The 23,664-nt window shown below is 33.5% G+C and overlaps 1 protein-coding gene across 1 annotated transcript in view; it reads left to right on the forward strand.

The window, feature by feature from the left end:
- The first annotated feature begins 23,429 nt into the window (after positions 1-23,429).
- LOC141400619 (paired box protein Pax-6-like) overlaps positions 23,430-23,664 on the forward strand; it is a 260,551-nt gene continuing 260,316 nt past the window's right edge. Inside the window, exon 1 of the mRNA XM_073979911.1 lies at positions 23,430-23,611. The gene's annotated coding sequence lies outside the window, so the exon portion shown is untranslated. The remainder of the gene's footprint in view (positions 23,612-23,664) is intronic.

Raw genomic sequence — 23,664 nt, forward strand, 5'->3', positions numbered from 1 at the left:
GTTTGATCCAACAATATTCCAAGAGCAAAATATATATTATTAACATATTGTTGGATTCCTTATGTAGTATTGTCAATCCAACAATCTTTATTGTCACACTGGACTATATTATGTGTTCTAAATATAAATATGTATTGTCACTTTGACACTATAACGCTTTGGACCAAACATGTAAGTACGATAGTTTTGGTTAGAGGTAACAATATATGTTGTTACAATTCACAATAGTTTTGGTCCAAATGGACAATAAATATTGTTAGAGCTTACAATTGTTTTGGTCAGAATTAACAATATTTATTGTTGCAATTCACAATAGTTTTGGTCATGTGTATGACTTTTTTACAACCTCATATCCCTGTTTTATATTTGAGCTTTTGCCTAAGGTTAGATAAAATCTTAACTATAAGGTTACTCGATAAAAAAAGCTCACGCACCAAAAGTTTTTAAAGTTTTTATATATGAGTTTTTGAAAAACTCAAGCACACATATAACCTAATGACATAAACTTTTGTTTCTCAAAAATTTTATCGCCATATCATTACATATGTATATCAATTTATTCCATATATCATATCAATTGAAAGTGGTTTGTGCGCAACCCACCGACGTAGCCAGGGGCCCCCCGGGCCCTGTAAGTATTACTGAGTTCAGAACAAAACGTTTATTTGTACTTATTGAACGTTTGTAACATATTACGTCCAATACTTTGGCTTATAAACAACACCCAGAAAAAACATTTTTGCGATATTTGGTTTTTAAAAATTTTTATAAGACCAATTCAACAATAAAGGATAAAACCGTTGCTTAATCTTTGTGGTTTTAAGTGTCTGTATATTTTCTCTAACACGTTTTTATAATGAATTCTTTATTATGTTTGAAATTTGCAATAAAAAAACTATATCAATCATTTTTGATGATATAATTTCTGTCCCACTGCAGTGTAGTAAATGTCTATTGAACAAAAGGATTTTTCTGTCGAATTTTTATGTTTTGTTCGACCTTTCGCTTGCGCTTCGCTACCCCGAATAAGGTAAAATATATTTTGACAAATTTATTTGTAGGCCAATTTTCGTCCCTCATTCCGTGTTTGGTGCATCAAATACATGAAATCGGACGAAAATATATATGGGAGCTATATCCAAATCTGAACCGATTTCAATATAATTTGGTAAATTTATTTGTAGACTAAATTCCGCCACACATTCCAAATTTCATTGAAAGTGGACATAGCGTGTTTAATGCATAAAATACATGAAACCGGCCGACAATTTACACTAGCGGTCATCTGAATAGGTTTGAATTTTTTTCTTTTTATATGTTAAGGTATCTTCTGATGTGTTTGTATTGCAGATCCATACTATTTAGTTTTTGAGAGTCCTATACTATGCCAACATTCCCAAGAAAAAACTTGACGGTGTTGCCATATTTTCGGAAATATCCTAATTATAATAAAAAATGTACAAAAAGTGACCAATTTTTGCGATCATCAGAATAGGTTTGAATCAAATAAAATTGAAAAATTGTACTATAGAAGCAAATATTGCGCAGTTTTTTGGTTTAGTTTAGTAAAATGGAACATTCTGATAAATCCTACAACAAATTTGACCCGCTTTATTTGGAACGTGGGTTCAATTCTCAACATTGAAAAGTTACCAAGAACTTTCAGATAAAATCAAGAAATACTCAAACCAAAACGTTTTATAAATTTGCTTTAAATGACTTTTTGATTTCGTTAGATCTATTCTGAGCTTCGAAAATTGTCTGAAAGCAAATACCAAGTGTAGCCATATTATTAGGATCGATAAAATAGAAAGGTCATTGAAAATAGATGGTATTTTAGTTCAAGTTTAATTTTTTAACTATCCTTGCAGTACAAATTTGTGTGTTATCATGCTCATAAATCCACCATAGTTGACCACATGTATCATTAATGTTCGAAAATTGGTATGGAAGAATGTTTCTTCGACGACAATAAAGTAGAAAATTGTAATTCAGATTTAAGTCAAAGGGGCATGATATCGCCGACTTTTATAGTGCTGTATAACCTCAGTAGTCCATTCTTTTGTACTTATTCGTGTTTGTTTTATGACTTGTGAACAGAAAAAAACTTTTTGAACTGACTATATAGGTATTACAGCACTATAACAGTCGGTGATATCATGCCCTTTTGTCTTAAATTTGAATTACAATTTTCTACTTTATTGTCGTCGATTAAACATTCTTCCAGACCAATTTTCGAACATTTATGATACATGTGGTCAACTATGGTGGATTTATGAGCATGATAACACATAAATTTGTACTGCAAGGATAGTTAAAAAATGAAACTTGAACTAAAATACCATCTATTTTCAATGACCTTTCTATTTTATCGATCCTAATAATATGGCTACACTTGGTATTTGCTTTCAGACAATTTTCGAAGCTCAGAATAGATCTAACGGAATCAAAAAGTCTTTTTTAATTATTATGACCGTAGTGTTGTTATTATTGTTTTCTGTATATTTATACTGGGCTGAATCGGTCAGTGTTTCAATGAAAATAAAACTAATTTATTTAATTTTTTCTCAACGTTTCGTTGGTTGTATTCCAACTTCATCAGGAGATTTATTTATTGAAAATCAATTAGTTATTTTCTCATATTCTTGTAGATTATTCTTATTATACTAAAAAAACGGGACATCACAACACGTATTTTTGTATAAATAAAAATATAATCAAAAAAATTTTTAAAAAATATTGCAGCAAAAAAACTTAATACTAAAATCACAGCACAGTACTTTTCAAAATATTGCAATCGAATATTCAAAAAAAGTCATTTAAAGCAAATTTATAAAACGTTTTGGTTTGAGTATTTCTTGATTTTATCTGAAAGTTCTTGGTAACTTTTCAATGTTGAGAATTGAACCCACGTTCCAAATAAAGCGGGTCAAATTTGTTGTAGGATTTATCAGAATGTTCCATTTTACTAAACTAAACCAAAAAACTGCGCAATATTTGCTTTGATAGTAAAATTTTTCAATTTTATTTGATTCAAACCTATTCTGATGATCGCAAAAATTGGTCACTTTTTGTACATTTTTTATTATAATTAGGATATTTTCCGAAAATATGGCAACACCGTCAAGTTTTTTCTTGGGAATGTTGGCATAGTATAGGACTCTCAAAAACTAAATAGTATGGATCTGCAATACGAACACATCAGAAGATACCTTAACATATAAAAAGAAAAAAATTCAAACCTATTCAGATGACCGCTAGTGTATATGGGCGCTATATCCAAATCTGAACCGATTTCAATATAATTTGGCAAATTTATTTCTCGACCAAATTCCTACAAAAACACCTCAACTGACAATCGTCTTCATATAGCCCCCATAGAACGGTACCTAACGATTTTCGGTATTTTGAAGGTTGTGGCTGTGGTTATACATTTCTCTATTTTATTGACTCGTCTGAAGCGAATTTTAAACAGAAAAATTGTACACACAAACATTTTTGTACCTATTATTGAAATATTTGTTGCAAAAGAAAATATGTAAAATCCATAATTTTTGCATATGCAAACATTTATGCATTTTGCATAATTTTGCATATGCCATATGTTTCGATTGCATTGTAATCAGAAGCCAATATGGCCAGTCCCAAAATTTGACATGAATCGGGCCAAAGATAGGGGTTGTAAAAAATCCGGTGTCTATTGATCACAAGTGTTGCGGAGGAGGTATAGATCTAGTTAGAAATGGACCGGACCGACATAGTTCATTTTTGAAGTAGATCTTTCTTTTAAAAGATATTGCGCCCACCAGTCATTTCAGTTCGCCACAGAAACACAAGGAATACCTTCAGTAAAAAATTTCTAAAGATCCTCAAATAGACCTTTAACAGCACTTAAACAACTATTTTGTAGGTTTGTGAGGGAGGTAACCCAGTATGGCCCATTTTCGAGCAAAAACTAAGTTTGGGAAAAATATTACTAAATCCAATGTTTGGACCAAATCTGTTGCTCCGTTCAATACCACTTTAGCTAAAGTTCTTGAAATTTGGTTGGAAAATACCAGAAGAAGTAGATCGCAAACACCATCTTCGAATTTTGTATATATAAGGCTCGCTGAAATATTGCGAATAACAAAGTTTGGACTAACGCAGTATCCGGTTCGAAAGTTGTCGTTCGCACTAGCCACTACACATGATTGCCTTAGGTGTTCTTTACAGCTTTCGGACCACTTTCTCTGGAAGTATAGGCTTGCCTCTGAAAAACTTGTTCTGTAGTAATAGGGGCCCCGAGAACACTTGTTGCAAAAAAGCAAAGAGTTTCCAGAGAGTTCTTTTTATTTATTAATTTATTTATTTCATATTAGCATAAAGGAAGTGAAGCCATGACCATTGAGGTCTTGAGCTTACACAGCTCATCCAGGGATGAGCTGAAAATTTTTGAAATACTCTGCGGGAGTTTGCCGAAATAGTAGATCGATATGGTCCATCTTCGAAGTTGATCAAAATATCACGAAGGCCAAATTTTGGACCGAATCGATTGATCTGTTTGAGAATTATCGTGATCTCCAGACAGCTACCCAGACGAACGGACATAGCTTAGTCGACTCCAAGTTTTCTGAAACAGATTTCTTCCAAACACACTCTGGCCCTAAAGTCATTATTTCGATGAGGCACATTTTGGCTAAAGGCTGAGGGTATAAAAAAAATGTAGATTGGGAAAAATTGTGTTTATGGATTTTTGCTAAAAGAATGTATACAGGTACGGACCTTGGATTGGGAGACATAATTTCATTTTAAAAGAATTTAAGACTGGATTCCAGAGTTTCCCTTATTCCAATGTTTTAATTGATGAGAAGATCCAGGATAGGAAACCCGAATGTCTATAAGTGAAGTCCGACGATTGGACGCCAAAATTAGTCTATTGACAGATGCACGATTTGGCGACAGAATTTGTCATTTACATAACCACGATTAGGTGCTGGAATTTCTTGATGGATAGACTAATTATTGCTCAGCATTAGTTCTCGGCCTTCAGAAATTCTTTGGGATAAGTAGATATCGGATTTTTGCATATATTTGAGAATTATAATGTTAAGATATTTGAAAATTAAATGTCATGATATTTCTAAGGTTTTCCGATTGTATTCGCTTTCTTTTGGTCTTACCGAAGTGATATCACTGAATTTCATAACATTCACTGTAGTTGTGAATTATTTGATAAATGATACGCCCAAAAATATATGGGATTTTTAATATATTCATTGTTTTGACCATATATTAACTGTGACATATTTTCTAAAAACAAGATAAAATTGGTCTTAGTAATGAAAATTATTTCATCAGTAAAATAAGTCTAAAATAAGGTTTACATCTTTGCTAAATAAGACATTGTCGCTAACATGAACTTTTAAAATTTTGGTGATTTGTTTGCTGTGGATTTGTTTAGATCGCATTTCCAGATTCACTGCGGTGGACGAAAGACTAGTACAATTCGGTTGAAAGCCAAATTCTTCAACATCAGTTTTAATAATATAAGACGAAGTATTTTATCGCCGAGTCCGAACGGTTTGTCTTACTTCACTTGTAAAGAAGTTTTTCATTGCTGAAGTACTCAGGAAATTACACCGAGAGGATTTGCCTCTGCCGAAAATTTTACTGTTCTGGTGAGGGATTGAACCGCGGAACTTCTGAGTGCATGACGGACGTGCTTACCAGTAATTTATGTTTACCTGCATCATTCATAGCGGCATTTTGTCGTTTTCTGACTAAAAATCATTTTTGGAAATTTTGTCCAGATTCGTTTCAATATATGTATTGTGTTTATTCCTGGACATTAGTTTTGCACGGAATTTATTTTATAGCATTGCGACACTTTATATATATTGTTTAAAAATATCACTGAAATTTTGACGTAATATCACTGAAATTTTGACGTGAAATTTCGGTTTTTTGGGAAAAAATATAAATATTAAATTAGGTTAAACTAAGTTTGGATAATTTTTTATTTAAGTTTGGGATTTATCTTGCATTTTAATATGTGCCGTCAGGGTTTTTGAACTTTGGGCTCTCTCAGGAAGTATGGAGTAGAGTTACCCACAAATCAGGACCGATATAGTACATATTCCAACCTCGAGAGTTATCTGCGGATTTTCCATCTGTTTTTCGTAAGATATGTATCTGTTTTTCAGATCTGGAATTTCTACTCGTCGTGTGATATATAAACACTTGTTGATGAATTAAAATAAGATGACAACTCATATGTAACTTTTTTCGATAGAGCGCGCTCTATTCTCGTCTGTAAACATAAAGGGAACAGCTGTTTTGTTTGTTTGGCAAAGCTGTTGTTTACATTTTTAGGTTATGTCATACCAAAAAACATAACCAGGTATTATAGCAAAAATCATAAACTGTATGTAAAATGACAATTTTGTTGTACATATAAATTTGCATGTGAATATACAAGCTACATAACATACGAAAAAACAGATTGTTGGGAAGAAAGGCCGATATGGCCCATCTTCGAACTTAAACAAATTTTGGTAAAAATATTACACAGTTCAAAATTTGGTTGCACCAGCCAGATAGAATTTCCTTCAAACATACTTGGTGTTTAAAACTGTTCTTTCGATTAGACACATATTTGGTCGTATAAAAGTGTACAAAACCATAGGTAGCCTATAGGCTGATCTAGGAAAAGACTAATATTTCTAGGTATTGCATGGCTTTTTACCGAATGTGGTGCACAAACTTCATACCCAGTACAGAATTGTAATTTATATCAATTTAAAAAACTAGGATTTTTTCTATCACGATTTAAAAACTTGTCTATAATGATTGCGACACTTTCTAGCATGACGTAAATGTAGTTATTTGCAACCAAACCAAAACGATAAAGGAACTCACTTATATGTTCGACAGTAGTTCTGTTATTTAACCGCTATTTTCCTATAATTTGCATCAAGGGAGAGGTCATGAGTTAGTTTTTAAGTTTCGCGTTTCTAATTTGTCGGAATATGAACCACAGAATTCAAAATATGGAACAAAAACTAAATTCGAATATATTTCCCACAAAAATGAGGGTAAATTTCACCCGCTAAATACTATCCTTTTATTGCCCAAGACGATTGACCAAAACTCTTACCTCGCGCAGAAAATTTTGAGTATTGAGCTATAATTGCGATATCTAGTGTGGTTATGATTACACTACACAATTAAAACCGTGAACCCTGTATGAACTGTAACTCTGTTATCTGACCACGTACATTGGCATAATTTGTATCAATGGAAAGGTCAAGAGTTCCTCTTTCAAATATAACTTACGTGAAACATGTCTATCAGCCATAAAGATATAGTCATTATACTAAAAATTTTCACACAAAAGAGTTGGTCCATTTAACCCACTAAATATTATCTGGTCATTATCTACAATTGCAAGCATATTCTTTATCGTGAACCCAATTCTTACATAGAATTTCGCGACGATGGGACCATAATTGCGACCTACAGAGCTGCTACAAAATCGGATAAAAATTTAGTTTTTGGTCCATTTCACCCCCTAAATATTTCATGATCATCACCAAAAACTATAGGGGTCTATTCTGGTCTGAACCCGACCTCTATTGAGATATGAATTTTGGTATACCACATGAGGGGTCTACGACGAATATTTCGATGGTACAAGAATTTTTCGAAAAACAAACTTATAATACAATTTAAACCATGTGTGTAGGGTATAAAAATAAACTCTATTTCATGATCATCACCAAATACTATAGGGGTCTATTCTGGTCTGAACCCGACCTCCATCGAGATATGAATTTTGGTATACCACATGAGGGGTCTACGACGAATATTTCGCGATGGTACATGCATTTTTCGAAAAACAAACTTATAATACCCTTTCCACAATGTGGTGTAGGGTGTAAAAATAAACTCTGTTTTTGGCTAGAAGTCTGCAAAACAAAGGCAACGCAAGGAAATAGAATACAAAGTATAAAACATAATGTTTTCTCTCTCGAACTTGAAATGATTCTCACTTTATTATGTAACAACAACAACATTGTTCCACAACATCCCATACGGGACAAGGGAGACTTCTCTCATATCAATGAGTGCACCCCGAATCATATTTAGCTCAATGACATGGGACCTACTGTTTATCGCCGAGTCCGAACGGCGTGTCTTAAGACACCACTTGTGGAGAAGTTTTTCAAGGCTGAAATACTCAGGAAATGTCGCCAACATTACTGAGGGGTATTTTGCCACCGTTGAAAAATGTTTGATGTTGCTTGGCCGGGGAATCGAACCCCCGACCTTCTGCGTGCAAGGCGGGCGTGCATACCATTGCACCATTATTATGTAGGTATTTCAATATTGCTTATAGCGGTACATCATAGGCACGTATGTTATATTAAGGATATCTGCTTTGTTGGGCAGGTACGTGATTTTAAGCTTCCTGCATTTTGGGCATTGTGCTTGCCTACGACTGTAAGTTTTTATCGGAGTACAATTGATAGTTTGCTGATTATATGCAAATGTGTATTTATTTTTTACGTTTGACGTTTTTATGAAACGTTGCTTCAAAATTTGAAATAATTATTCATATTCTACCTGAGAAACAATATACAAAAAAAAACAAATAGTTAAAACACCAAAAATGGAATAACTCATATATTTTTCAACAGATTTCATTAGTTTTTCCCATTTTGGAAAGCTAATTAAATTTCCTTCTTGGTAAAACTAAATAGTTACACTGGTTGGTAAACCACTATAACTTAGCTATTTGTTAAACGATTTAACTTGTTCGAAAGACTTTATTATCCCCTTTTAAAGGAAAAATAAGCTGTAAAAAACCGTTGTAGAAAAAATTAGTTATGCCCGTTTAAATTTGAAAATCCAAGATACCCCGTTTTTCACCACATTTACCATTATTTAATCAAAAATCGAAGTGACCCAAAGAAACCAAAGATATTTTCTTAATTGAGCTAACATGACCTAGGGAGTTTGTATTGAAAAAGTGAATTCTAGCGAAGTCCCACACATCCAACCAATATGCTACGATCGTTTCGCTGGTAGTTTAATTCAGCTCATCAGGCATATCGGTATTTTCGTTTGCCATGGAATCCCGCAAAACGGCATCAGAACCCCTACAAACATTTTTGTCAACTTTTGTTTCACAGTGTAATTAGACCTCCATAGTTGTCTATTTAATACAAAATTAAGTCATAAATTTAACCTTGACCGAACTCAAATTTCAAAATTTTAAAATGAAATTAAATTGCCTTATTTGTACGTACAATTTGTGGAAAAATACAATCTATATATGGCGAAAAACAAAAATGTTTTACAATCGATGAATCCGAGTTTCACCCATTCAGAATTCGCGGAATGTTAGCATATTCTATATAGTATGATAAACTTTCTTTAAAATGAAGTGTTTTAGGAGGAATCCCATAATATCGACCATTAAAATTAATTTACGTGGAAGCTGTGTTGGCATGAATGTAGAAAAATAGGTAAAAATGGGTTGAAGCCAACAAGTTTTTTTATGCTCCATTCCGATTTCTGGCTTAACCTTACATTTTATAGACATATGCCCAAAGAAAGACTCAAAGAATACTTCATGGGCAATATGATACTAGTGTATCATTTTTCGATATATCCACTACATCCACCTAAAATTGATGCTGACGTTTTGAAGCCGGAATTTCGGGGTTTTTTTAATTTTTTTAATAATCCGGACGCGCAACAAGATAATATTCCAAACTCATAATAGGATTATAAAACTCGTGATTTTACGTCGTTTATGGCTTATCTCATGAGTGTGCTCCTTACAGCATCCTAGTAATTGGAGTCTAAAGTCCAATATTTGATGTGTGATTTTTTTAAAAAACCTATTTTTAGCGTTTAAAATTTACAAGTGCCATTCAATTTCCTTTGTACCCCGCGTGAATTTAGTTTTTTTACGCGACGGATCTAATGAGCCCATCCGCGATCGAATCCATCCACTAAAACCTCGGATATAGATACCCTGAAAATAGGAAAATCAGCAAAAATTTATTTTGACAAATCCGCGTACGAAACCGCGATTTTTTTAAATTTTTTAACGTAAATGGAATCCTTTATACGCGATTACAATATTTGCGAAAACGCGTGTCATAAATTACAGAGATTCGCGAGAAATATAGGATTTTTACCAAAAATAGAAAGTGGAGGCACATCCGCGGTTCTTGAAGAATCTGATTGAAATATGTGTAGATAAACATATTTTTGATGGGTGCTACTGAAACCGGATGCGCATCAAAATCGTGTGCAAATTGCGCGATTTTTACCCACTTTAATGTTTTTTGCATTGTGTGATGCAACTGGCGGCACACTTTGACTGCAGAGTGAAACATCGAAATATGCATAAATATTGAAAGAGATTGATTCGCTGTATCCAAAAACGGATGCGCATCAACTGATTTTAACTTAATCGCGAATAATAGGCTTTTTAATCTACACATTTTTTGAATGATTGTAATTTCAATATTACTCTTAATTTCCTATCCTTATAAGTTATCACAGTACGCAAATAAGCTTTCACGATGGTAAACCATATTCCTTGATGAAGTTTTAGTAGTACACATTAATTATTGTATGGGATTTTAGCGAAATAGTTGGAGAACTCCTAAATATTTTTTTTAAATTTTCGAATCAAACCAAAAAATATATTTGCAACAATATTTTTCAACAATAAGTTTTTCTCTTTTGTTGTTGCTATAATATGCAATTTATGTACCCAATCTCTATAAATTTGGTATCATATTTTTATACGCATTGTCTAGATTGCGCATATATTTTTTAATTTATTTTTAAGTGTTCGTACGGACTCTGGGACAGGATAATTTGGATTTTCTTAAAATTTTTTGTACTATTTGTTGATTTTCCGCGAAAATAATAATAGATTTAATAACTATTTAAACATCTACGAATAGATATGAAATCGTTAACAGGATTTATGCATAAATTTTCTCATAACAACAAATAAGATATTTTTAAATATTTTTTTCTTTATATGAGAATAAAAACCGCCATAACTTTTGCGCGCATCGTCCAATTTTGTGAACGCGAACAGATTTGAAACCAGAATTTTTTTCTTAACCTCTATGCCAAAAATTGTAGATGTGCTCGCAAAAATTTTTTTTAATTTTTTTCAAATGGAATTGCAAAGGATTTTTGTTTTTCGCCATATATAAAATAGAAAAATGTTTGTATGTTTGTTTGTTTGTTTGTTTGTTTGTTTGTTTGAAATTTATAGACTCAAAAACCGCTGAACCGATCTTGCTGAAATTTTCAGGGTATATTACTACATCGCCTGAAAGTAATATAGGCCATAAAAAGTTTCGAAATTCCGCTCTGATCCGGAGATATAGCATCAGAATCGGAGGTACCTCCAAAAAATTTAAACTTTGTATGCAAATATCTATAGAACTGTTACAGATACAGACTCCAAATTTAAAATGTGTGATGGATTTTAGCCTAAAAATAAATGTGCCAAAATATATCGAAATCGGTCCAGATTTGGATAAAGCTCCCATATATATTTTCGTCCGATTTCAAGTATTTGATGTACCAAACACGCTATATATGTCCGATTTCCATGAAATTTGGAATGCGTGACGGAACGTGGCTTATAACAAAATGTACCAAACTATATCGAAATCGGTTCAGATTTGGATATAGATCCCATATATAATTTCGTCCGATTTCAAGTATTTGATATTCCAAACACGCTACAAATGTCCGATTTCAATGAAATTTGGAATGTGGGACGAATTTTGGCCTATCACTAAATGTTCCGAAATATATCGAAATAAGTTCAGATTTGGATATAGCTCCCATATATATTTGTGTCCGATTTCAAGTATTTGATGTACCAAACACGCTACATATGTCCGATTCTAATGAAATTTGGAATGTGTGACGGAATTTGGCCTATAAGTAAATGTACCAAACTATATCGAAATCGGTTCAGATTTGGATATAGCTCCCATATATATTTTCGTCCGATTTCAAGTATTTGATGTACCAAACACGCTATATATGTCCGATTTCAATGTCATTTGGAATGTGTGATAGAATTGGCCTATAACTAAATGCGCCAAAATATATCGAAATCGGTTCAGTTTTGGATATAACTCCCATATGGATTTTTAGGGTACATTGCTACATGGCCTGGAATGAAAATAGCCTATATCATTTTTTGAAATTTCGCATTGATCTGGAGATATAGCATCAAAACCGGAGGTACCTCCAAAAATGTAGATTTTGTATGCAAATATCTTTAGAACTGTTACAGATACAATCTCCAAATTTTGTTTGTGTGGCGGAATTTGATGCAGAAATAAATTTACCAAATAATATTCAAATCGGTTCAGATTTAGATACAGCTCCTTATATATTTTCGGCCGATTTCCTGTAATTTATGCACCAAAGTCGCTATATATGTCCAATTTTGGTGAAAATGGAATGCGTAACGGAATTTGGTCTAGACATAAATGTGCCAAATCATATCGAAATCGGTTCAAATTTGGATATTGCTCCTACATGTATTTTCGGCCGATTTTCTATATCTGATGCTTCAAACACGCCATATGTGTCCAATGTCGCTGAAATTTGGAATGTGTAACGGAATTTGGTCTAGACATAAATGTGCGAAATTACATCCAAATCGGTTAAGATTTGCATATAGCTCTCATATATATTTTCGGACGATTTCCTGTATTTTATGCACAAAACACGCTATGTATATTCAAATTCAATGAAATTTGGAATGTGAGACGGGATTTGGTCTAAAAATAAATTTGACAAATTATATCGAGATCGGTTCATATAGTAATATAGCTCCCATATATATTTTCGGTCGATTTCATGTTTTTGTTACGTATGTTCAATTTCAATGAAAATTACAACAGTACTTATAGTTTGGAAGGAATTGACCAAGGCTACAGGTATTAAGTATCATATCTTCGAGAGACTTCTTAAGATATATGTTTTATGATGATATATCTAAATCATTTGTAATACTTATAGGCAGAAATGCTTTCGGAGGAGTGTTACCTCCTGAAACATACAAAAATACCATAGTTGCTCCATAACAACCCTGAATAGGTATATAACGCCTTCATATCTCCTATATTTATTCGTTAAAATATTAAAAACCTTAATGTAATTATGGCATTCCATTATATTTTATCGTAGTCGGGCAGCAAAGCGCACCGGGTTCAGCTAGTATTTATATATTTTTTGAATACAGTAAAGTTGGGGTAGTTATAGCGCCGATAAATCAAAAATCTCAATAATTCGTAATAATAATTCGGCTCCTAGAAGATGTTTCCTTCACATTGCAACCCTGTAATGGAATTCTGTAACACGAAAAACTCTAAAGAGAATTACATAAGATATCACTATAAAATGACCTTCGCCTTAATAAGGCAAACGAAAATTATTTCAGCATGAGCCAGGCTGGGATTCGAACAGTTTCAATCTTTTTAACTCCACATTAAATTCATGATTGCTGTTATTTATGAATACATGTTAGAACTCATATTTTCTGATTAAAATAAATGAGAAACAGTGTTACTACATTATCCGGGAAAATCGTTTATCCGTAATGCCTTAAGTCCCGACTATTACGGATAATCGAGGTTCTACTTCAGTAGATCCAAATTCGTCGAAGTAATATGAATCTGGCGCAATCTATGATATGACAAAAGTGTCCTTGTCTTCCTTCAATCAACATTAAGATTAAGATGTATATGAAAAGTAATTGTGAAGATGTGTATAAAATATAAAGTTTTATTTTCAGGGATGTGTGCTGCCTCACCTTTATCGCAAACTATGCTCATTTTTGCAAATTCATTTGATTTGGAGGTTATGCAATGATATTTTTCATATTTGCAAAAAATATATATGTAATCCTAGTGTTATCTGCAAATTAACTAAGAATCATCCAGTCCGTGTTTATACAGGGAAAGTTGATGGGAAAGAAAATTGAGTTTATGGGCGAGGGAGTAGAGAGGAATAAGAGGGGGTACACACACCTCTGTACTCGCAAATTCTGTTTTGTTTCGTTTTTCTTCGTATACAACCTCAAGTTGGCTGCAGATTTGTTTTCGCATTTTCTTTCATTTTATTTTCTCTGTCGAGAAACAAACAACATCGAAGACAATTGAAAAAAAACCTTTTGGAAAAACAATTTTTTTAAGCAAAAACAATTCGAAATAAGTGGAAATATCAAAATTAAAATACAATTGAGGGGTTCCTTTAATAATTAATTGTTTATCACTCACGTCCATTTTTACTTTTCATTACAATTTTGCCTTGGCTTTGTTTTTGAGTGTGAAGAAGAATAAGAAAAATTATAAAATTGACAAAAACATGATTTCCATGTCTAAACAACAAGGAAATTTTAAAAGAAATTGAGAAGAAAAATTTTCTTTCCAGTTTGAATGTCTTAACACGGTCCCACATCAAGTTTGATTTATTAGTTTCTATCCATGGTACAACAAATAAGGTAAAGTAAATACTACAACTCAACAACAACCACATAGAAATTTGTTTTTGTTTGTAATGTTAGTGTTACCGGTATATGTAAACAAAACAAGAAAATGTATATAAATTACTGGAATTTAAAAAGTAATATTTGAATTAATTCTCTTTCGAGTTGAGCTATTTAGACCTAATAGGTACATTGAAAAATTAGGAATCCACCGAAGTCCCACACATTCAACCACTATGCTACGTTTCACGGGTGGTTAGACCGATCATCAGGCATATTGAATGGTGTTTTTTAGTGGGTGGACGAAGGCTAAGCTTGGAGACTAGCATTTATATCACAAATCATTCGAAATTTGTATATTCGAATTATTTATTTATTTTAATGTTAGTCATTTAATTCCAAACCTTTCCTATAGTCCGACTTGGCTGGTAACCCTATTTTTCAATGCTTTATTACAAATACTAAGGCAGCTTTTTTCCACCTTTATTTTATTTGTTCTTCTGTATCAGAAGATTTTGATCATCAATATTTGTCATCGGAATGACAAGTTGATGGTGGCTTAGAACGCTAAGACGCCTGCAACCGTGTCACTTGGTTGTTGGGGTCCCAGGTTCGAATCCCAGCCTGGCTCATGCTGAAATCATTTTTTTTTTGTTTTGCCTTATTAAGGCGAAGGTCATTTTTAGAGTGATATTTGAATTAATTCTCTTTCGAGTTGAGCTATTTAGACCTAATAGGTACATTGAAAAATTAGGAATCCACCGAAGTCCCACACATTCAACCACTATGCTACGTTTCACGGGTGGTTAGACCGATCATCAGGCATATTGAATGGTGTTTTTTAGTGGGTGGACGAAGGCTAAGCTTGGAGACTAGCATTTATATCACAAATCATTCGAAATTTGTATATTCGAATTATTTATTTATTTTAATGTTAGTCATTTAATTCCAAACCTTTCCTATAGTCCGACTTGGCTGGTAACCCTATTTTTCAATGCTTTATTACAAATACTAAGGCAGCTTTTTTCCACCTTTATTTTATTTGTTCTTCTGTATCAGAAGATTTTGATCATCAATATTTGTCATCGGAATGACAAGTTGATGGTGGCTTAGAACGCTAAGACGCCTGCAACCGTGTCACTTGGTTGTTGGGGTCCCAGGTTCGAATCCCAGCCTGGCTCATGCTGAAATCATTTTTTTTTTTTTGTTTTGCCTTATTAAGGCGAAGGTCATTTTTAGAGTGATATTTGAATTAATTCTCTTTCGAGTTGAGCTATTTAGACCTAATAGGTACATTGAAAAATTAGGAATCCACCGAAGTCCCACACATTCAACCACTATGCTACGTTTCACGGGTGGTTAGACCGATCATCAGGCATATTGAATGGTGTTTTTTAGTGGGTGGACGAAGGCTAAGCTTGGAGACTAGCATTTATATCACAAATCATTCGAAATTTGTATATTCGAATTATTTATTTATTTTAATGTTAGTCATTTAATTCCAAACCTTTCCTATAGTCCGACTTGGCTGGTAACCCTATTTTTCAATGCTTTATTACAAATACTAAGGCAGCTTTTTTCCACCTTTATTTTATTTGTTCTTCTGTATCAGAAGATTTTGATCATCAATATTTGTCATCGGAATGACAAGTTGATGGTGGCTTAGAACGCTAAGACGCCTGCAACCGTGTCACTTGGTTGTTGGGGTCCCAGGTTCGAATCCCAGCCTGGCTCATGCTGAAATCATTTTTTTTTTTTTTTTTGTTTTGCCTTATTAAGGCGAAGGTCATTTTTAGAGTGATATTTGAATTAATTCTCTTTCGAGTTGAGCTATTTAGACCTAATAGGTACATTGAAAAATTAGGAATCCACCGAAGTCCCACACATTCAACCACTATGCTACGTTTCACGGGTGGTTAGACCGATCATCAGGCATATTGAATGGTGTTTTTTAGTGGGTGGACGAAGGCTAAGCTTGGAGACTAGCATTTATATCACAAATCATTCGAAATTTGTATATTCGAATTATTTATTTATTTTAATGTTAGTCATTTAATTCCAAACCTTTCCTATAGTCCGACTTGGCTGGTAACCCTAGTTTTCAATGCTTTATTACAAATACTAAGGCAGCTTTTTTCCACCTTTATTTTATTTGTTCTTCTGTATCAGAAGATTTTGATCATCAATATTTGTCATCGGAATGACAAGTTGATGGTGGCTTAGAACGCTAAGACGCCTGCAACCGTGTCACTTGGTTGTTGGGGTCCCAGGTTCGAATCCCAGCCTGGCTCATGCTGAAATCATTTTTTTTTTGTTTTGCCTTATTAAGGCGAAGGTCATTTTTAGAGTGATATTTGAATTAATTCTCTTTCGAGTTGAGCTATTTAGACCTAATAGGTACATTGAAAAATTAGGAATCCACCGAAGTCCCACACATTCAACCACTATGCTACGTTTCACGGGTGGTTAGACCGATCATCAGGCATATTGAATGGTGTTTTTTAGTGGGTGGACGAAGGCTAAGCTTGGAGACTAGCATTTATATCACAAATCATTCGAAATTTGTATATTCGAATTATTTATTTATTTTAATGTTAGTCATTTAATTCCAAACCTTTCCTATAGTCCGACTTGGCTGGTAACCCTATTTTTCAATGCTTTATTACAAATACTAAGGCAGCTTTTTTTCACCTTTATTTTATTTGTTCTTCTGTATCAGAAGATTTTGATCATCAATATTTGTCATCGGAATGACAAGTTGATGGTGGCTTAGAACGCTAAGACGCCTGCAACCGTGTCACTTGGTTGTTGGGGTCCCAGGTTCGAATCCCAGCCTGGCTCATGCTGAAATCATTTTTTTTTTTTTTGTTTTGCCTTATTAAGGCGAAGGTCATTTAAAAAGTAATATTTTTCACATTTGATTGAATATTTTGAAAACATGAATGAAAATTCATTACATTTTCAATTTTAATGTCGTTCAGACTTGGATGAAGTTACATTTCATTGATACGACATTATTTTTGTGCCATGAAAATTAATTAAATATTACACTTAAGTACCAAAATCGTTTCAAAATGCATAAGTAAGTAAGATATTTATAATAGTCATTCCATTTTATATTCTTACAACCCATTCACTTCATCTTCTCTAAGTTTTTGGCTTCCATGGCAATAATGTAGCATTACACTGTACAACATGTTTTAAGGTAACGTGTCCTTATTTCTGTTGCACGACCTTGCCAAAATAATGGATAGGTAGTTTTGTTTGTTAGTAGTACTATATTATTATTTGGTAATGATTTTTTTTACTGTGTAAACATACCTGTAGTGCCATTCTCTAACACATTTTTTGAATTACCGACAATAATCGGTAACTTTTAAACGTAAAATTATGAATGAAAATATCAAATAAAAGTTGACAACACTTTGGCTATCGGTAGAACTTTACGACTACTTTTTATTCGTCGCTAACTTACCGAAATATATCGTTAATTACCGAAATTATAAGCATTTTAATTTTACCGGTTTTTGTTGGTAACTCAAAAATTGTGTTAGAGAATCGCACTACAGGGTCTCAATTCTTGTTCTATGAAAATGTGAAATGAAAACTTTTATAAAGGAAAAAACTGTCAAATGAAAAAATTATATAGGAAATATTTTTAATTTAAAATTTTCGTAGAACAAGAATCCAGCCCCAGTAATGTTGAAAACGTTTTAATTGTCATAAATATAAAAATCGATGGTATATTCAAGGCGAATTTAATAAGGTGATCCAAAAGGCGAATTCGGGCGAATTCAGGCCGTAGTCTTCATTTGCTGTCAAAATTTTTTGCGCGAAATATACACAAAAAGTAGAAAAAAAAACGGTAAAATATTGTTCGCGAAAGTTTAAACAAAGATGTTCTACACAGATATTCTTTATAGAAGCGAAATATTATTAATTTTTGATTAAAATATGATCTGACAGCGAATGAAGACATCAGTTGGTGTTATTGTATCACCTTCGTTTATGAAGAAGACTAAATACCAAATTCCAGCAATTTCGGTAAAACAATATGGCTAACTTTCAAAATACCGAAATTTGGGAGGTACCGTTCTATGGACGTTATACGAAGGCGTTGACCTCTACCGACAAATTTCAGCCATTTCGGTGGAATATTGATGGCACGACCTTAAAATACCAAAAATCGGTAGGTACAGTTCTATGGGGGCAATATGCCAGAATACCAACGAATTTCAGTTGGAAAGTTCTGCACCTCCAACGAAAAAAAGTCTGGGCGGTAGAAAATTCCTTTTGGGGATGAAAGCCCTTGGTGAGTACATACAGAACCCCGAAGGATAGATCCGCCGTGAGTCGAACTTCTAAGTTATGGCGTGATGAATATTTTGCTGAAGACGCTATGAGCCGTCTGGAACCAGCGTTATATTTTTGTTCGCTGCCGTTTAAGCTTATTTTTAAGATGACATGTCTTCAGTCAAATCAAATGAGGATTTTTTCGTAGAGCATTTCGACCTTCTAACTCGCTTCCTTCAATGTCCTTTTCGTCCTTTATTTCAAGAACCGCAATAAAAGTACCACAATATGACATTTTACAGCTTGGGAATGTTCTGCATACATTTCGCTAGGAAGATTTTTTGTACGGTTCCTAAAGACATGAAATCGATACCATCTTGTTTAAGCGGTCCTTTTTCACTCTTACCCAAATGTGGCTAAGACAACCCTATATCTACACGCAGAAAAATTTATGTTAGAAATATGTTTGGATCCAAACAAATATATGTTTGGGACCGGTTGCAAACAAATATATGTTTGGATCCAAACATAATATGTTTGGGTCCAAACAAATATATGTTTGCAACATTTTGTAACATATCTCAATTTGATATGTTTGGGTAAAACATACTTTTTATGTTAGAACATTTTTTTCATGGGTGGAGAGAGGATGTTTGTCAACGAGAGTAGTAACAGTGCTCTCGCGGCTGTGGAATGCTGCTTTATAATAAAGAGTTGTGTGTATTGTATAATAGAAGACGCAGAAGCGAAGAAGGGGGCTTTCGTGGCATGTATGCGTCAAACTCGTGTGTTTCTTGTTTTGTTGTTGTTAACCAACGAAGAAGAAAAGAAAAAATGATATGAATTATATTTTTTTTCTTTCTTCAGTGTTTTAGTTGCCTTTGTAGAGTCAAGACGGTAAAGTGAGTGAATAAAGCAGTGTTTTGTGTTTTCTTAAAGAAATTGTGTTTTTAGTAAATTAAATGCCCAATACATTTTATAATTGAATCGGAAAGTTGAATGGAATTATTTTATTGGACAAGGAAGAAATCGCATTTAATATTGGTAATTACATACATACTTATGTATATTTGGAATATGGCATATCCATATTTATTTATTACATTACCTAATCATTTGATTATAGATGCCGATTCCCCGCTGATGATTTCAACTATGAGGACAATTTGTTTTATTTCACAACTAAGGAGAAGCGTTCAACTACGTTTCTATATATTTTTCCTTTTTAAAAGTGTGACTACAAATTATTTCAATCAGTTTTTCTTTTATTAAAGTGTGTTATGTATTTCTTTGGAATTTTGTATGTACCTATGTGTTTGTTGTTCTTTTCCCTTTTAATAAAAAACCACAACATTTGTGTGTATACTATAGAGATAGCCAGTGAGCTCTTACTGAGAGCAAGTGAGCACACATTTTAAAGTGTTTTACATTGAATTTTACGCTCCCTTGCTCTCAGTAAGCGTCTTCTGGTGCATGTGTTTGTTTTTTTGTGCCTTTTGGGTTTGTATTTTTTTGCACCCAAACATATAAAATGTTTGCACCCAAACATAAAATTGTTTCCACCCAAACATATCTTTGTTTGCACCCAAACATAAATATCTTTGCACCCAAACATATATATGTTTGCACCCAAACATATATTTGTTTCCACCCAAACATATATATGTTCGCAGACCCAAACATATATTATGTTTGGGACTGTTGCAAACATATATATGTTTGCTGCAAAATATGTTTGGGACATATGTTAGAGAGGCCGATTTTTTTTTTGCGTGTACGAGTATTTCAATACATTCCTTTTAGCCTATTGATGATTTAGAATTCTCGGAGTCATTACCAATGTTGAGCGCAATTGGATCTCACTTTGCCGAGCACGTTAATATCATTATTTTTTGGAATACAGATCCGGATATCCAAATTTTGGAACCGGTTATTTTTATACTAACCTCGATTTTTTATTCAGTTTTTATGAACCGATTAACCGTATATGTATAGAAGCGAAATACATATTAGAAAGCTATTAAAATTGTCAATCAGATACGTACCGAAAATTGTGATGTATCATCGTGGATTATATCGACCAAATTAGAGGGGAAAGTTGAATACCCCCAATGAAGACTAAATACCAAATTTCAGCCATTAAGGCGACAACCTTCAAAGTACCGAAAATTGGGATTGCCATTCTATGGGGGCTATATGAAGGTGTAGACTATACCGACAAATTCAGAGGGGAAAGTTGAAGACTAAGTACCAAATTTCAGTCATTTCGGTGTAATATTTATATATGAAAATACCGAAAATCGGGAGGTACCGTTTTATGGAGGCTATATGAAGGCGTGGACCTATACCGACCATATACCAAATTTCAGCCATTTCAGAGGAATATTGAGGCCAGAACATTCAAAATACCGAAAATCGGGAGGTACAGTTCTATGGGGGCTATATGAAGGCGTTTTATACCCTCAACGAAGACTAAGTAACAAATTTCAGCCATTTCGATATGATAATAAAGCTAAAACCTACGCCTTTTTCAACCCGCAATGATTTGCACTTTATGTTGGCTAGGTATTGAGACCTATTTGTTAAATAGGACATTATTACATTTGTAAGAAATAGAAAAACGTCTAAGTTTAGAACCAAATTACAGTTATCTACGGTGTCAAAGGCTTTAGAGTGGTCAAGAAGGTATAAGAAACACACCTGGTTGTCATCAATATCTTTCCTTATTGACTCTGTGACCTCAATTGAATCCGATGTACAGCTATGACCAACTCTAAACCCAGATTGCATATCGCTTAGACATGATTCACGTTGAAGATACTCAGAAATTTTCGAACACTTTAGAGAAATAGCATTATATGGCTATGTGACGGAACTCCAAATTAGATTTATGAACTGGTACAATTTTAGCATGTTTCCAGATTGAGGTATAGGTACTGGATGTAATGATAGTATTCAAAAATATGTAAGGTATGGAAGAAGGCGGTTGCAGGTGCCACCGTGGTGCAATGGTATGCACACCCGCTTGCACGCTAAAGGTCGTGGGTTCGATTCCCAGGCCAGGCAACATAAATTTTCAACGGTGGCAAAATACTCCTCAGTGATGTTGGCGACATTTCCTGAGTATTTCAGCCTTGTAAAATTTCTGTACAAGTGGTGTCTTTGGACACGCCGTTCGGACTCGGCAATAAACAGTAGGTCACATATCATTGAGCTAATATGAATCGGGGTGCACTCATTGACATGAGAGAAGTCTCCCTTGTCCCATCTGGGATGTTTGTGGAACAATTATTATTATATAAGAAGAAGGCGAGGGAGGATTATGCGAATAAACTTCGGATCCACTTCATCGGGTCCAATGGCATTGGACTTAACTTGTTCGCAACAACTGAGTACTTCATCAGGAGGGATACATCTAAATTCAAAATTACCATCACCAACTACACCATCTATTGTTACATTATCACAGTCATAGAAGGAAGGATCTGCGTTAACTGTTGGTAAATTAATGAACTGTTTATTCAGTTCATCTGCATCGCCATTAGCCACACCAATGCTCTTAAATTTTCCACCACCTAAAGGCCTCGACACATATGTAAGCCGCTCGGCTTTCTTACTTAATTCATTTCTGGTAAAGGAATAAAGAAATGTCAGAACCCCATTTCAATTAGGTCGAACTTGGTCTTTTACCAGAAATGAAGCCAAGCGGCTTATGTACCCAGGCCTAAATTCATTTATTGTTTTCCACTTAATTCTAGAGTCTATAGCAGAACTAAAACGAGTAAAATATTCGGTTTTGGTTATTGCTATTGTTTACTCTTCCTTGCATCACAGAATTCTTCATGCGGTTCAGCCGTTTTATAAGGCTTCCACCTGAAGTATGCTCTATCCCCTACACAGAAAAATTTTGATTTAAAGATTCATCACCATATTTTTGTTGAATGTCGATAAAATATTTCAAACATATTGGGAAAATATTTATCAAACATGAAAATGTTGCTAAAAAGCGACCGATAAACGAGTTCAACCAAATAATGCATTGAAATTTGTTTACGTGTTTTAACCAATATTTGTTGATATGTATAATGATTTTCAACGTTTGTCACATGTTCTCGCTCTCAAGAGCGAGAGAAAATAACTTTTTATGGCATAGAGAGATTTTCCGCTACAACAATGTGCTGTGTTTGTGTGTGTGTCGTTGTTATGTCTATTTCAAAGCATTTTTTTTTTTTTTTTTTTTTTTTTTTTTATATTTCCATTTATTACAACTGAATTCAAGATTCATCAAGTAATATTACTCTATTATACATGTATAAATAACATATTTTTACATTTGTGTTGAGTAAGTAATTCAATAATTACACTCTAATGAAATAGACTTGCATCTAAACTAAATCCAATGCATCTAAACTAAATCAAAGCATGGGTATGACATTTTTGCGGCATGGAGGGTATTTATTTATCTATTCGTTGCCACCGCGAATGCTAGTATGTATACTGAAACTTTGGTTTGTTGTTTCTATGAACCTAACAAAAGAAGAGGGAAAAAAAATGTTTTTTTTCCCCCAAGAAACATTTACATATTTTTTAACCAACAGTTTGGTGGCAGTTTGTTTTAGTCGTTCGCTGTGATCAGATCGAAAAGTGTGGAAATAAATCAGTGTTTATGTGTGAATAATGGTGTTTATACATTTTATGATTGGAACCAAATGTAATGTAATGCTAAAATCGGAAAAAGGAGAATCGAAATATTTTATTGGACGAAGAAGCAATTCCACGGTAATACTATTTTATATAAATATTTGAAATATGATGCACCTATTTTTTACATT

Source organism: Musca autumnalis, unplaced genomic scaffold (genome assembly GCF_047663935.1).
Source record: "Musca autumnalis isolate F117 unplaced genomic scaffold, ASM4766393v1 scaffold_4, whole genome shotgun sequence".
Classification (NCBI taxonomy): domain Eukaryota; kingdom Metazoa; phylum Arthropoda; class Insecta; order Diptera; family Muscidae; genus Musca; species Musca autumnalis.